At 59.7% G+C, this 13,886-nt stretch overlaps 16 non-coding genes across 16 annotated transcripts; all 16 read right to left on the bottom strand.

Moving 5' to 3' along the window:
* Positions 1 to 367: 367 nt before the first annotated feature.
* On the bottom strand, positions 368 to 531 carry LOC138292377 (U1 spliceosomal RNA). Its single transcript, XR_011202666.1, has one exon. It is a non-coding gene; the product is annotated as a U1 spliceosomal RNA (small nuclear RNA).
* Positions 532 to 1,386: 855 nt separating this feature from the next.
* Positions 1,387 to 1,550, bottom strand: LOC138295181 (U1 spliceosomal RNA). The gene has a single exon (XR_011203529.1). It is a non-coding gene; the product is annotated as a U1 spliceosomal RNA (small nuclear RNA).
* An 855-nt stretch (positions 1,551 to 2,405) lies between these two features.
* LOC138292370 (U1 spliceosomal RNA) lies at positions 2,406 to 2,569 on the bottom strand. Its single transcript, XR_011202664.1, has one exon. It is a non-coding gene; the product is annotated as a U1 spliceosomal RNA (small nuclear RNA).
* Positions 2,570 to 3,424: 855 nt separating this feature from the next.
* Positions 3,425 to 3,588, bottom strand: LOC138292365 (U1 spliceosomal RNA). Its single transcript, XR_011202663.1, has one exon. It is a non-coding gene; the product is annotated as a U1 spliceosomal RNA (small nuclear RNA).
* Positions 3,589 to 4,443: 855 nt separating this feature from the next.
* On the bottom strand, positions 4,444 to 4,607 carry LOC138292358 (U1 spliceosomal RNA). Its single transcript, XR_011202662.1, has one exon. It is a non-coding gene; the product is annotated as a U1 spliceosomal RNA (small nuclear RNA).
* Positions 4,608 to 5,462: 855 nt separating this feature from the next.
* On the bottom strand, positions 5,463 to 5,626 carry LOC138292353 (U1 spliceosomal RNA). Its single transcript, XR_011202659.1, has one exon. It is a non-coding gene; the product is annotated as a U1 spliceosomal RNA (small nuclear RNA).
* Positions 5,627 to 6,481: 855 nt separating this feature from the next.
* On the bottom strand, positions 6,482 to 6,645 carry LOC138292348 (U1 spliceosomal RNA). The gene has a single exon (XR_011202658.1). It is a non-coding gene; the product is annotated as a U1 spliceosomal RNA (small nuclear RNA).
* A 510-nt stretch (positions 6,646 to 7,155) lies between these two features.
* Positions 7,156 to 7,319, bottom strand: LOC138292319 (U1 spliceosomal RNA). The gene has a single exon (XR_011202651.1). It is a non-coding gene; the product is annotated as a U1 spliceosomal RNA (small nuclear RNA).
* A 510-nt stretch (positions 7,320 to 7,829) lies between these two features.
* Positions 7,830 to 7,993, bottom strand: LOC138292276 (U1 spliceosomal RNA). Its single transcript, XR_011202627.1, has one exon. It is a non-coding gene; the product is annotated as a U1 spliceosomal RNA (small nuclear RNA).
* Positions 7,994 to 8,503: 510 nt separating this feature from the next.
* On the bottom strand, positions 8,504 to 8,667 carry LOC138292236 (U1 spliceosomal RNA). The gene has a single exon (XR_011202618.1). It is a non-coding gene; the product is annotated as a U1 spliceosomal RNA (small nuclear RNA).
* Positions 8,668 to 9,522: 855 nt separating this feature from the next.
* Positions 9,523 to 9,686, bottom strand: LOC138292174 (U1 spliceosomal RNA). Its single transcript, XR_011202605.1, has one exon. It is a non-coding gene; the product is annotated as a U1 spliceosomal RNA (small nuclear RNA).
* Positions 9,687 to 10,196: 510 nt separating this feature from the next.
* Positions 10,197 to 10,360, bottom strand: LOC138292121 (U1 spliceosomal RNA). The gene has a single exon (XR_011202593.1). It is a non-coding gene; the product is annotated as a U1 spliceosomal RNA (small nuclear RNA).
* A 510-nt stretch (positions 10,361 to 10,870) lies between these two features.
* On the bottom strand, positions 10,871 to 11,034 carry LOC138292071 (U1 spliceosomal RNA). Its single transcript, XR_011202578.1, has one exon. It is a non-coding gene; the product is annotated as a U1 spliceosomal RNA (small nuclear RNA).
* A 510-nt stretch (positions 11,035 to 11,544) lies between these two features.
* On the bottom strand, positions 11,545 to 11,708 carry LOC138292022 (U1 spliceosomal RNA). Its single transcript, XR_011202574.1, has one exon. It is a non-coding gene; the product is annotated as a U1 spliceosomal RNA (small nuclear RNA).
* Positions 11,709 to 12,563: 855 nt separating this feature from the next.
* On the bottom strand, positions 12,564 to 12,727 carry LOC138291907 (U1 spliceosomal RNA). Its single transcript, XR_011202573.1, has one exon. It is a non-coding gene; the product is annotated as a U1 spliceosomal RNA (small nuclear RNA).
* A 510-nt stretch (positions 12,728 to 13,237) lies between these two features.
* On the bottom strand, positions 13,238 to 13,401 carry LOC138291785 (U1 spliceosomal RNA). Its single transcript, XR_011202568.1, has one exon. It is a non-coding gene; the product is annotated as a U1 spliceosomal RNA (small nuclear RNA).
* Positions 13,402 to 13,886: the final 485 nt, after the last annotated feature.

Below are 13,886 nucleotides of genomic sequence, written 5' to 3'. Positions count from 1 at the left end.
TGGGCAAAGCCGTTGCCTACCCAAAGCTGCTTCCCAGAAGCCTCGGCCGGCCGGCCAGTGAAATTTACATGACCACGCCATCCAGCAGAGCCAATCAGGGCCTTGCTTTCAGGATCCTCTCCATTGCTGAGAATTTGGGCAAGGGTAGAGTACAGCATGCTGACAGGTGGGCTCGCCAGGTGGAACGAAGGCCCAGAAGCAGCTTTTGAGGCCCTTTCCCAGCATTCCCCAGGCTCCTGAATTTGCATGCCTCTTCCCCTTGCCCAGCCCCATTTCCAGCCTACTGCAGCACCCAGAAGGAAGCTGGAGAGACAGCTAAGGGTGCTCCAGAGTGGTTTTTCTTGTTGCCTTTCTTGATACCAGAGATCAGGGGAAAGCGCGAACGCAGTCCCCCACTACCAGAAATTATGCAGTCGAGTATCCCGCATTTGGGGACATCGCAGGGGTCAGCACATCCGAAGTGCAATGGATGAGCCTCACCCTGGGAGAACCACCTTCGTGATCATGGTGTCTCCCCTGCCAGGTAAGTATGAGTTGGAAGGGGACAGGGCAAGGGGGGCCCGCTTGGCATCTCCCTGCAGAGCGAGGGTGGCATCCACAGAGGCAAGGCCTGAGGCGGGGCAGAGCATGGGCGTGGGGGCGCAAAGTGACCAGCCAAGGCCCCGCAGACCCTTTGGGCAAAGCCGTTGCCTACCCAAAGCTGCTTCCCAGAAGCCTCGGCCGGCCGGCCAGTGAAATTTACATGACCACGCCATCCAGCAGAGCCAATCAGGGCCTTGCTTTCAGGATCCTCTCCATTGCTGAGAATTTGGGCAAGGGTAGAGTACAGCATGCTGACAGGTGGGCTCGCCAGGTGGAAAGAAGGCCCAGAAGCAGAGTTGGAGGCTTCTGAGCCTACAGAACTGCCACTAAGCCCTACTCTAGGGCTAGGCAGTGCTTTTGTTGGCCAAAGCCAGGGAAAAGGCCTGCCGGGGAGCAGTGTTTCGCGCCCTGAGCCCCTCACGCCTTCCCGAACGCTCCCAAACGCGGCAGAACCCTCGCCGGGCAGAGCCCTCGCCGGGCCCAGGCCTGGTGGCCTCAGCCATAGTCTTGGCCCCAGAAGGCAAGGGTGAGGACTACAGGCTGACAGCCGGTCCACAAGCCCAGGGGCTTAGCTGAGAGGGACAGACCTGTCACCTAGCCAGGGCCTACTTTCCTCTCTCTGGATAGGTCCCCTGAGTGGGAGGCGGCAGCTATCCCAGCACTCCCCAGGCTCCTGAATTTGCATGCCTCTTCCCCTTGCCCAGCCCCATTTCCAGCCTACTGCAGCACCCAGAAGGAAGCTGGAGAGACAGCTAAGGGTGCTCCAGAGTGGTTTTTCATGTTGCCTTTCTTGATACCAGAGATCAGGGGAAAGCGCAAACGCAGTCCCCCACTACCAGAAATTATGCAGTCGAGTATCCCGCATTTGGGGACATCGCAGGGGTCAGCACATCCGAAGTGCAATGGATGAGCCTCACCCTGGGAGAACCACCTTCGTGATCATGGTGTCTCCCCTGCCAGGTAAGTATGAGTTGGAAGGGGACAGGGCAAGGGGGGCCCGCTTGGCATCTCCCTGCAGAGCGAGGGTGGCATCCACAGAGGCAAGGCCTGAGGCGGGGCAGAGCATGGGCGTGGGGGCGCAAAGTGACCAGCCAAGGCCCCGCAGACCCTTTGGGCAAAGCCGTTGCCTACCCAAAGCTGCTTCCCAGAAGCCTCGGCCGGCCGGCCAGTGAAATTTACATGACCACGCCATCCAGCAGAGCCAATCAGGGCCTTGCTTTCAGGATCCTCTCCATTGCTGAGAATTTGGGCAAGGGTAGAGTACAGCATGCTGACAGGTGGGCTCGCCAGGTGGAAAGAAGGCCCAGAAGCAGAGTTGGAGGCTTCTGAGCCTACAGAACTGCCACTAAGCCCTACTCTAGGGCTAGGCAGTGCTTTTGTTGGCCAAAGCCAGGGAAAAGGCCTGCCGGGGAGCAGTGTTTCGCGCCCTGAGCCCCTCACGCCTTCCCGAACGCTCCCAAACGCGGCAGAACCCTCGCCGGGCAGAGCCCTCGCCGGGCCCAGGCCTGGTGGCCTCAGCCATAGTCTTGGCCCCAGAAGGCAAGGGTGAGGACTACAGGCTGACAGCCGGTCCACAAGCCCAGGGGCTTAGCTGAGAGGGACAGACCTGTCACCTAGCCAGGGCCTACTTTCCTCTCTCTGGATAGGTCCCCTGAGTGGGAGGCGGCAGCTATCCCAGCACTCCCCAGGCTCCTGAATTTGCATGCCTCTTCCCCTTGCCCAGCCCCATTTCCAGCCTGCTGCAGCACCCAGAAGGAAGCTGGAGAGACAGCTAAGGGTGCTCCAGAGTGGTTTTTCTTGTTGCCTTTCTTGATACCAGAGATCAGGGGAAAGCGCGAACGCAGTCCCCCACTACCAGAAATTATGCAGTCGAGTATCCCGCATTTGGGGACATCGCAGGGGTCAGCACATCCGAAGTGCAATGGATGAGCCTCACCCTGGGAGAACCACCTTCGTGATCATGGTGTCTCCCCTGCCAGGTAAGTATGAGTTGGAAGGGGACAGGGCAAGGGGGGCCCGCTTGGCATCTCCCTGCAGAGCGAGGGTGGCATCCACAGAGGCAAGGCCTGAGGCGGGGCAGAGCATGGGCGTGGGGGCGCAAAGTGACCAGCCAAGGCCCCGCAGACCCTTTGGGCAAAGCCGTTGCCTACCCAAAGCTGCTTCCCAGAAGCCTCGGCCGGCCGGCCAGTGAAATTTACATGACCACGCCATCCAGCAGAGCCAATCAGGGCCTTGCTTTCAGGATCCTCTCCATTGCTGAGAATTTGGGCAAGGGTAGAGTACAGCATGCTGACAGGTGGGCTCGCCAGGTGGAAAGAAGGCCCAGAAGCAGAGTTGGAGGCTTCTGAGCCTACAGAACTGCCACTAAGCCCTACTCTAGGGCTAGGCAGTGCTTTTGTTGGCCAAAGCCAGGGAAAAGGCCTGCCGGGGAGCAGTGTTTCGCGCCCTGAGCCCCTCACGCCTTCCCGAACGCTCCCAAACGCGGCAGAACCCTCGCCGGGCAGAGCCCTCGCCGGGCCCAGGCCTGGTGGCCTCAGCCATAGTCTTGGCCCCAGAAGGCAAGGGTGAGGACTACAGGCTGACAGCCGGTCCACAAGCCCAGGGGCTTAGCTGAGAGGGACAGACCTGTCACCTAGCCAGGGCCTACTTTCCTCTCTCTGGATAGGTCCCCTGAGTGGGAGGCGGCAGCTATCCCAGCACTCCCCAGGCTCCTGAATTTGCATGCCTCTTCCCCTTGCCCAGCCCCATTTCCAGCCTGCTGCAGCACCCAGAAGGAAGCTGGAGAGACAGCTAAGGGTGCTCCAGAGTGGTTTTTCTTGTTGCCTTTCTTGATACCAGAGATCAGGGGAAAGCGCGAACGCAGTCCCCCACTACCAGAAATTATGCAGTCGAGTATCCCGCATTTGGGGACATCGCAGGGGTCAGCACATCCGAAGTGCAATGGATGAGCCTCACCCTGGGAGAACCACCTTCGTGATCATGGTGTCTCCCCTGCCAGGTAAGTATGAGTTGGAAGGGGACAGGGCAAGGGGGGCCCGCTTGGCATCTCCCTGCAGAGCGAGGGTGGCATCCACAGAGGCAAGGCCTGAGGCGGGGCAGAGCATGGGCGTGGGGGCGCAAAGTGACCAGCCAAGGCCCCGCAGACCCTTTGGGCAAAGCCGTTGCCTACCCAAAGCTGCTTCCCAGAAGCCTCGGCCGGCCGGCCAGTGAAATTTACATGACCACGCCATCCAGCAGAGCCAATCAGGGCCTTGCTTTCAGGATCCTCTCCATTGCTGAGAATTTGGGCAAGGGTAGAGTACAGCATGCTGACAGGTGGGCTCGCCAGGTGGAAAGAAGGCCCAGAAGCAGAGTTGGAGGCTTCTGAGCCTACAGAACTGCCACTAAGCCCTACTCTAGGGCTAGGCAGTGCTTTTGTTGGCCAAAGCCAGGGAAAAGGCCTGCCGGGGAGCAGTGTTTCGCGCCCTGAGCCCCTCACGCCTTCCCGAACGCTCCCAAACGCGGCAGAACCCTCGCCGGGCAGAGCCCTCGCCGGGCCCAGGCCTGGTGGCCTCAGCCATAGTCTTGGCCCCAGAAGGCAAGGGTGAGGACTACAGGCTGACAGCCGGTCCACAAGCCCAGGGGCTTAGCTGAGAGGGACAGACCTGTCACCTAGCCAGGGCCTACTTTCCTCTCTCTGGATAGGTCCCCTGAGTGGGAGGCGGCAGCTATCCCAGCACTCCCCAGGCTCCTGAATTTGCATGCCTCTTCCCCTTGCCCAGCCCCATTTCCAGCCTGCTGCAGCACCCAGAAGGAAGCTGGAGAGACAGCTAAGGGTGCTCCAGAGTGGTTTTTCTTGTTGCCTTTCTTGATACCAGAGATCAGGGGAAAGCGCGAACGCAGTCCCCCACTACCAGAAATTATGCAGTCGAGTATCCCGCATTTGGGGACATCGCAGGGGTCAGCACATCCGAAGTGCAATGGATGAGCCTCACCCTGGGAGAACCACCTTCGTGATCATGGTGTCTCCCCTGCCAGGTAAGTATGAGTTGGAAGGGGACAGGGCAAGGGGGGCCCGCTTGGCATCTCCCTGCAGAGCGAGGGTGGCATCCACAGAGGCAAGGCCTGAGGCGGGGCAGAGCATGGGCGTGGGGGCGCAAAGTGACCAGCCAAGGCCCCGCAGACCCTTTGGGCAAAGCCGTTGCCTACCCAAAGCTGCTTCCCAGAAGCCTCGGCCGGCCGGCCAGTGAAATTTACATGACCACGCCATCCAGCAGAGCCAATCAGGGCCTTGCTTTCAGGATCCTCTCCATTGCTGAGAATTTGGGCAAGGGTAGAGTACAGCATGCTGACAGGTGGGCTCGCCAGGTGGAAAGAAGGCCCAGAAGCAGAGTTGGAGGCTTCTGAGCCTACAGAACTGCCACTAAGCCCTACTCTAGGGCTAGGCAGTGCTTTTGTTGGCCAAAGCCAGGGAAAAGGCCTGCCGGGGAGCAGTGTTTCGCGCCCTGAGCCCCTCACGCCTTCCCGAACGCTCCCAAACGCGGCAGAACCCTCGCCGGGCAGAGCCCTCGCCGGGCCCAGGCCTGGTGGCCTCAGCCATAGTCTTGGCCCCAGAAGGCAAGGGTGAGGACTACAGGCTGACAGCCGGTCCACAAGCCCAGGGGCTTAGCTGAGAGGGACAGACCTGTCACCTAGCCAGGGCCTACTTTCCTCTCTCTGGATAGGTCCCCTGAGTGGGAGGCGGCAGCTATCCCAGCACTCCCCAGGCTCCTGAATTTGCATGCCTCTTCCCCTTGCCCAGCCCCATTTCCAGCCTGCTGCAGCACCCAGAAGGAAGCTGGAGAGACAGCTAAGGGTGCTCCAGAGTGGTTTTTCTTGTTGCCTTTCTTGATACCAGAGATCAGGGGAAAGCGCGAACGCAGTCCCCCACTACCAGAAATTATGCAGTCGAGTATCCCGCATTTGGGGACATCGCAGGGGTCAGCACATCCGAAGTGCAATGGATGAGCCTCACCCTGGGAGAACCACCTTCGTGATCATGGTGTCTCCCCTGCCAGGTAAGTATGAGTTGGAAGGGGACAGGGCAAGGGGGGCCCGCTTGGCATCTCCCTGCAGAGCGAGGGTGGCATCCACAGAGGCAAGGCCTGAGGCGGGGCAGAGCATGGGCGTGGGGGCGCAAAGTGACCAGCCAAGGCCCCGCAGACCCTTTGGGCAAAGCCGTTGCCTACCCAAAGCTGCTTCCCAGAAGCCTCGGCCGGCCGGCCAGTGAAATTTACATGACCACGCCATCCAGCAGAGCCAATCAGGGCCTTGCTTTCAGGATCCTCTCCATTGCTGAGAATTTGGGCAAGGGTAGAGTACAGCATGCTGACAGGTGGGCTCGCCAGGTGGAAAGAAGGCCCAGAAGCAGAGTTGGAGGCTTCTGAGCCTACAGAACTGCCACTAAGCCCTACTCTAGGGCTAGGCAGTGCTTTTGTTGGCCAAAGCCAGGGAAAAGGCCTGCCGGGGAGCAGTGTTTCGCGCCCTGAGCCCCTCACGCCTTCCCGAACGCTCCCAAACGCGGCAGAACCCTCGCCGGGCAGAGCCCTCGCCGGGCCCAGGCCTGGTGGCCTCAGCCATAGTCTTGGCCCCAGAAGGCAAGGGTGAGGACTACAGGCTGACAGCCGGTCCACAAGCCCAGGGGCTTAGCTGAGAGGGACAGACCTGTCACCTAGCCAGGGCCTACTTTCCTCTCTCTGGATAGGTCCCCTGAGTGGGAGGCGGCAGCTATCCCAGCACTCCCCAGGCTCCTGAATTTGCATGCCTCTTCCCCTTGCCCAGCCCCATTTCCAGCCTGCTGCAGCACCCAGAAGGAAGCTGGAGAGACAGCTAAGGGTGCTCCAGAGTGGTTTTTCTTGTTGCCTTTCTTGATACCAGAGATCAGGGGAAAGCGCGAACGCAGTCCCCCACTACCAGAAATTATGCAGTCGAGTATCCCGCATTTGGGGACATCGCAGGGGTCAGCACATCCGAAGTGCAATGGATGAGCCTCACCCTGGGAGAACCACCTTCGTGATCATGGTGTCTCCCCTGCCAGGTAAGTATGAGTTGGAAGGGGACAGGGCAAGGGGGGCCCGCTTGGCATCTCCCTGCAGAGCGAGGGTGGCATCCACAGAGGCAAGGCCTGAGGCGGGGCAGAGCATGGGCGTGGGGGCGCAAAGTGACCAGCCAAGGCCCCGCAGACCCTTTGGGCAAAGCCGTTGCCTACCCAAAGCTGCTTCCCAGAAGCCTCGGCCGGCCGGCCAGTGAAATTTACATGACCACGCCATCCAGCAGAGCCAATCAGGGCCTTGCTTTCAGGATCCTCTCCATTGCTGAGAATTTGGGCAAGGGTAGAGTACAGCATGCTGACAGGTGGGCTCGCCAGGTGGAACGAAGGCCCAGAAGCAGCTTTTGAGGCCCTTTCCCAGCATTCCCCAGGCTCCTGAATTTGCATGCCTCTTCCCCTTGCCCAGCCCCATTTCCAGCCTACTGCAGCACCCAGAAGGAAGCTGGAGAGACAGCTAAGGGTGCTCCAGAGTGGTTTTTCTTGTTGCCTTTCTTGATACCAGAGATCAGGGGAAAGCGCGAACGCAGTCCCCCACTACCAGAAATTATGCAGTCGAGTATCCCGCATTTGGGGACATCGCAGGGGTCAGCACATCCGAAGTGCAATGGATGAGCCTCACCCTGGGAGAACCACCTTCGTGATCATGGTGTCTCCCCTGCCAGGTAAGTATGAGTTGGAAGGGGACAGGGCAAGGGGGGCCCGCTTGGCATCTCCCTGCAGAGCGAGGGTGGCATCCACAGAGGCAAGGCCTGAGGCGGGGCAGAGCATGGGCGTGGGGGCGCAAAGTGACCAGCCAAGGCCCCGCAGACCCTTTGGGCAAAGCCGTTGCCTACCCAAAGCTGCTTCCCAGAAGCCTCGGCCGGCCGGCCAGTGAAATTTACATGACCACGCCATCCAGCAGAGCCAATCAGGGCCTTGCTTTCAGGATCCTCTCCATTGCTGAGAATTTGGGCAAGGGTAGAGTACAGCATGCTGACAGGTGGGCTCGCCAGGTGGAACAAAGGCCCAGAAGCAGCTTTTGAGGCCCTTTCCCAGCATTCCCCAGGCTCCTGAATTTGCATGCCTCTTCCCCTTGCCCAGCCCCATTTCCAGCCTACTGCAGCACCCAGAAGGAAGCTGGAGAGACAGCTAAGGGTGCTCCAGAGTGGTTTTTCTTGTTGCCTTTCTTGATACCAGAGATCAGGGGAAAGCGCGAACGCAGTCCCCCACTACCAGAAATTATGCAGTCGAGTATCCCGCATTTGGGGACATCGCAGGGGTCAGCACATCCGAAGTGCAATGGATGAGCCTCACCCTGGGAGAACCACCTTCGTGATCATGGTGTCTCCCCTGCCAGGTAAGTATGAGTTGGAAGGGGACAGGGCAAGGGGGGCCCGCTTGGCATCTCCCTGCAGAGCGAGGGTGGCATCCACAGAGGCAAGGCCTGAGGCGGGGCAGAGCATGGGCGTGGGGGCGCAAAGTGACCAGCCAAGGCCCCGCAGACCCTTTGGGCAAAGCCGTTGCCTACCCAAAGCTGCTTCCCAGAAGCCTCGGCCGGCCGGCCAGTGAAATTTACATGACCACGCCATCCAGCAGAGCCAATCAGGGCCTTGCTTTCAGGATCCTCTCCATTGCTGAGAATTTGGGCAAGGGTAGAGTACAGCATGCTGACAGGTGGGCTCGCCAGGTGGAACGAAGGCCCAGAAGCAGCTTTTGAGGCCCTTTCCCAGCATTCCCCAGGCTCCTGAATTTGCATGCCTCTTCCCCTTGCCCAGCCCCATTTCCAGCCTACTGCAGCACCCAGAAGGAAGCTGGAGAGACAGCTAAGGGTGCTCCAGAGTGGTTTTTCTTGTTGCCTTTCTTGATACCAGAGATCAGGGGAAAGCGCGAACGCAGTCCCCCACTACCAGAAATTATGCAGTCGAGTATCCCGCATTTGGGGACATCGCAGGGGTCAGCACATCCGAAGTGCAATGGATGAGCCTCACCCTGGGAGAACCACCTTCGTGATCATGGTGTCTCCCCTGCCAGGTAAGTATGAGTTGGAAGGGGACAGGGCAAGGGGGGCCCGCTTGGCATCTCCCTGCAGAGCGAGGGTGGCATCCACAGAGGCAAGGCCTGAGGCGGGGCAGAGCATGGGCGTGGGGGCGCAAAGTGACCAGCCAAGGCCCCGCAGACCCTTTGGGCAAAGCCGTTGCCTACCCAAAGCTGCTTCCCAGAAGCCTCGGCCGGCCGGCCAGTGAAATTTACATGACCACGCCATCCAGCAGAGCCAATCAGGGCCTTGCTTTCAGGATCCTCTCCATTGCTGAGAATTTGGGCAAGGGTAGAGTACAGCATGCTGACAGGTGGGCTCGCCAGGTGGAAAGAAGGCCCAGAAGCAGAGTTGGAGGCTTCTGAGCCTACAGAACTGCCACTAAGCCCTACTCTAGGGCTAGGCAGTGCTTTTGTTGGCCAAAGCCAGGGAAAAGGCCTGCCGGGGAGCAGTGTTTCGCGCCCTGAGCCCCTCACGCCTTCCCGAACGCTCCCAAACGCGGCAGAACCCTCGCCGGGCAGAGCCCTCGCCGGGCCCAGGCCTGGTGGCCTCAGCCATAGTCTTGGCCCCAGAAGGCAAGGGTGAGGACTACAGGCTGACAGCCGGTCCACAAGCCCAGGGGCTTAGCTGAGAGGGACAGACCTGTCACCTAGCCAGGGCCTACTTTCCTCTCTCTGGATAGGTCCCCTGAGTGGGAGGCGGCAGCTATCCCAGCACTCCCCAGGCTCCTGAATTTGCATGCCTCTTCCCCTTGCCCAGCCCCATTTCCAGCCTGCTGCAGCACCCAGAAGGAAGCTGGAGAGACAGCTAAGGGTGCTCCAGAGTGGTTTTTCTTGTTGCCTTTCTTGATACCAGAGATCAGGGGAAAGCGCGAACGCAGTCCCCCACTACCAGAAATTATGCAGTCGAGTATCCCGCATTTGGGGACATCGCAGGGGTCAGCACATCCGAAGTGCAATGGATGAGCCTCACCCTGGGAGAACCACCTTCGTGATCATGGTGTCTCCCCTGCCAGGTAAGTATGAGTTGGAAGGGGACAGGGCAAGGGGGGCCCGCTTGGCATCTCCCTGCAGAGCGAGGGTGGCATCCACAGAGGCAAGGCCTGAGGCGGGGCAGAGCATGGGCGTGGGGGCGCAAAGTGACCAGCCAAGGCCCCGCAGACCCTTTGGGCAAAGCCGTTGCCTACCCAAAGCTGCTTCCCAGAAGCCTCGGCCGGCCGGCCAGTGAAATTTACATGACCACGCCATCCAGCAGAGCCAATCAGGGCCTTGCTTTCAGGATCCTCTCCATTGCTGAGAATTTGGGCAAGGGTAGAGTACAGCATGCTGACAGGTGGGCTCGCCAGGTGGAACGAAGGCCCAGAAGCAGCTTTTGAGGCCCTTTCCCAGCATTCCCCAGGCTCCTGAATTTGCATGCCTCTTCCCCTTGCCCAGCCCCATTTCCAGCCTACTGCAGCACCCAGAAGGAAGCTGGAGAGACAGCTAAGGGTGCTCCAGAGTGGTTTTTCTTGTTGCCTTTCTTGATACCAGAGATCAGGGGAAAGCGCGAACGCAGTCCCCCACTACCAGAAATTATGCAGTCGAGTATCCCGCATTTGGGGACATCGCAGGGGTCAGCACATCCGAAGTGCAATGGATGAGCCTCACCCTGGGAGAACCACCTTCGTGATCATGGTGTCTCCCCTGCCAGGTAAGTATGAGTTGGAAGGGGACAGGGCAAGGGGGGCCCGCTTGGCATCTCCCTGCAGAGCGAGGGTGGCATCCACAGAGGCAAGGCCTGAGGCGGGGCAGAGCATGGGCGTGGGGGCGCAAAGTGACCAGCCAAGGCCCCGCAGACCCTTTGGGCAAAGCCGTTGCCTACCCAAAGCTGCTTCCCAGAAGCCTCGGCCGGCCGGCCAGTGAAATTTACATGACCACGCCATCCAGCAGAGCCAATCAGGGCCTTGCTTTCAGGATCCTCTCCATTGCTGAGAATTTGGGCAAGGGTAGAGTACAGCATGCTGACAGGTGGGCTCGCCAGGTGGAACGAAGGCCCAGAAGCAGCTTTTGAGGCCCTTTCCCAGCATTCCCCAGGCTCCTGAATTTGCATGCCTCTTCCCCTTGCCCAGCCCCATTTCCAGCCTACTGCAGCACCCAGAAGGAAGCTGGAGAGACAGCTAAGGGTGCTCCAGAGTGGTTTTTCTTGTTGCCTTTCTTGATACCAGAGATCAGGGGAAAGCGCGAACGCAGTCCCCCACTACCAGAAATTATGCAGTCGAGTATCCCGCATTTGGGGACATCGCAGGGGTCAGCACATCCGAAGTGCAATGGATGAGCCTCACCCTGGGAGAACCACCTTCGTGATCATGGTGTCTCCCCTGCCAGGTAAGTATGAGTTGGAAGGGGACAGGGCAAGGGGGGCCCGCTTGGCATCTCCCTGCAGAGCGAGGGTGGCATCCACAGAGGCAAGGCCTGAGGCGGGGCAGAGCATGGGCGTGGGGGCGCAAAGTGACCAGCCAAGGCCCCGCAGACCCTTTGGGCAAAGCCGTTGCCTACCCAAAGCTGCTTCCCAGAAGCCTCGGCCGGCCGGCCAGTGAAATTTACATGACCACGCCATCCAGCAGAGCCAATCAGGGCCTTGCTTTCAGGATCCTCTCCATTGCTGAGAATTTGGGCAAGGGTAGAGTACAGCATGCTGACAGGTGGGCTCGCCAGGTGGAACGAAGGCCCAGAAGCAGCTTTTGAGGCCCTTTCCCAGCATTCCCCAGGCTCCTGAATTTGCATGCCTCTTCCCCTTGCCCAGCCCCATTTCCAGCCTACTGCAGCACCCAGAAGGAAGCTGGAGAGACAGCTAAGGGTGCTCCAGAGTGGTTTTTCTTGTTGCCTTTCTTGATACCAGAGATCAGGGGAAAGCGCGAACGCAGTCCCCCACTACCAGAAATTATGCAGTCGAGTATCCCGCATTTGGGGACATCGCAGGGGTCAGCACATCCGAAGTGCAATGGATGAGCCTCACCCTGGGAGAACCACCTTCGTGATCATGGTGTCTCCCCTGCCAGGTAAGTATGAGTTGGAAGGGGACAGGGCAAGGGGGGCCCGCTTGGCATCTCCCTGCAGAGCGAGGGTGGCATCCACAGAGGCAAGGCCTGAGGCGGGGCAGAGCATGGGCGTGGGGGCGCAAAGTGACCAGCCAAGGCCCCGCAGACCCTTTGGGCAAAGCCGTTGCCTACCCAAAGCTGCTTCCCAGAAGCCTCGGCCGGCCGGCCAGTGAAATTTACATGACCACGCCATCCAGCAGAGCCAATCAGGGCCTTGCTTTCAGGATCCTCTCCATTGCTGAGAATTTGGGCAAGGGTAGAGTACAGCATGCTGACAGGTGGGCTCGCCAGGTGGAAAGAAGGCCCAGAAGCAGAGTTGGAGGCTTCTGAGCCTACAGAACTGCCACTAAGCCCTACTCTAGGGCTAGGCAGTGCTTTTGTTGGCCAAAGCCAGGGAAAAGGCCTGCCGGGGAGCAGTGTTTCGCGCCCTGAGCCCCTCACGCCTTCCCGAACGCTCCCAAACGCGGCAGAACCCTCGCCGGGCAGAGCCCTCGCCGGGCCCAGGCCTGGTGGCCTCAGCCATAGTCTTGGCCCCAGAAGGCAAGGGTGAGGACTACAGGCTGACAGCCGGTCCACAAGCCCAGGGGCTTAGCTGAGAGGGACAGACCTGTCACCTAGCCAGGGCCTACTTTCCTCTCTCTGGATAGGTCCCCTGAGTGGGAGGCGGCAGCTATCCCAGCACTCCCCAGGCTCCTGAATTTGCATGCCTCTTCCCCTTGCCCAGCCCCATTTCCAGCCTGCTGCAGCACCCAGAAGGAAGCTGGAGAGACAGCTAAGGGTGCTCCAGAGTGGTTTTTCTTGTTGCCTTTCTTGATACCAGAGATCAGGGGAAAGCGCGAACGCAGTCCCCCACTACCAGAAATTATGCAGTCGAGTATCCCGCATTTGGGGACATCGCAGGGGTCAGCACATCCGAAGTGCAATGGATGAGCCTCACCCTGGGAGAACCACCTTCGTGATCATGGTGTCTCCCCTGCCAGGTAAGTATGAGTTGGAAGGGGACAGGGCAAGGGGGGCCCGCTTGGCATCTCCCTGCAGAGCGAGGGTGGCATCCACAGAGGCAAGGCCTGAGGCGGGGCAGAGCATGGGCGTGGGGGCGCAAAGTGACCAGCCAAGGCCCCGCAGACCCTTTGGGCAAAGCCGTTGCCTACCCAAAGCTGCTTCCCAGAAGCCTCGGCCGGCCGGCCAGTGAAATTTACATGACCACGCCATCCAGCAGAGCCAATCAGGGCCTTGCTTTCAGGATCCTCTCCATTGCTGAGAATTTGGGCAAGGGTAGAGTACAGCATGCTGACAGGTGGGCTCGCCAGGTGGAACGAAGGCCCAGAAGCAGCTTTTGAGGCCCTTTCCCAGCATTCCCCAGGCTCCTGAATTTGCATGCCTCTTCCCCTTGCCCAGCCCCATTTCCAGCCTACTGCAGCACCCAGAAGGAAGCTGGAGAGACAGCTAAGGGTGCTCCAGAGTGGTTTTTCTTGTTGCCTTTCTTGATACCAGAGATCAGGGGAAAGCGCGAACGCAGTCCCCCACTACCAGAAATTATGCAGTCGAGTATCCCGCATTTGGGGACATCGCAGGGGTCAGCACATCCGAAGTGCAATGGATGAGCCTCACCCTGGGAGAACCACCTTCGTGATCATGGTGTCTCCCCTGCCAGGTAAGTATGAGTTGGAAGGGGACAGGGCAAGGGGGGCCCGCTTGGCATCTCCCTGCAGAGCGAGGGTGGCATCCACAGAGGCAAGGCCTGAGGCGGGGCAGAGCATGGGCGTGGGGGCGCAAAGTGACCAGCCAAGGCCCCGCAGACCCTTTGGGCAAAGCCGTTGCCTACCCAAAGCTGCTTCCCAGAAGCCTCGGCCGGCCGGCCAGTGAAATTTACATGACCACGCCATCCAGCAGAGCCAATCAGGGCCTTGCTTTCAGGATCCTCTCCATTGCTGAGAATTTGGGCAAGGGTAGAGTACAGCATGCTGACAGGTGGGCTCGCCAGGTGGAAAGAAGGCCCAGAAGCAGAGTTGGAGGCTTCTGAGCCTACAGAACTGCCACTAAGCCCTACTCTAGGGCTAGGCAGTGCTTTTGTTGGCCAAAGCCAGGGAAAAGGCCTGCCGGGGAGCAGTGTTTCGCGCCCTGAGCCCCTCACGCCTTCCCGAATG

The sequence above is a fragment of the Pleurodeles waltl genome, chromosome 1_1 (genome assembly GCF_031143425.1).
Source record: "Pleurodeles waltl isolate 20211129_DDA chromosome 1_1, aPleWal1.hap1.20221129, whole genome shotgun sequence".
NCBI classification, from domain to species: Eukaryota; Metazoa; Chordata; class Amphibia; order Caudata; family Salamandridae; genus Pleurodeles; species Pleurodeles waltl.
This window is presented reverse-complemented; position numbering and strand designations above follow the sequence as displayed.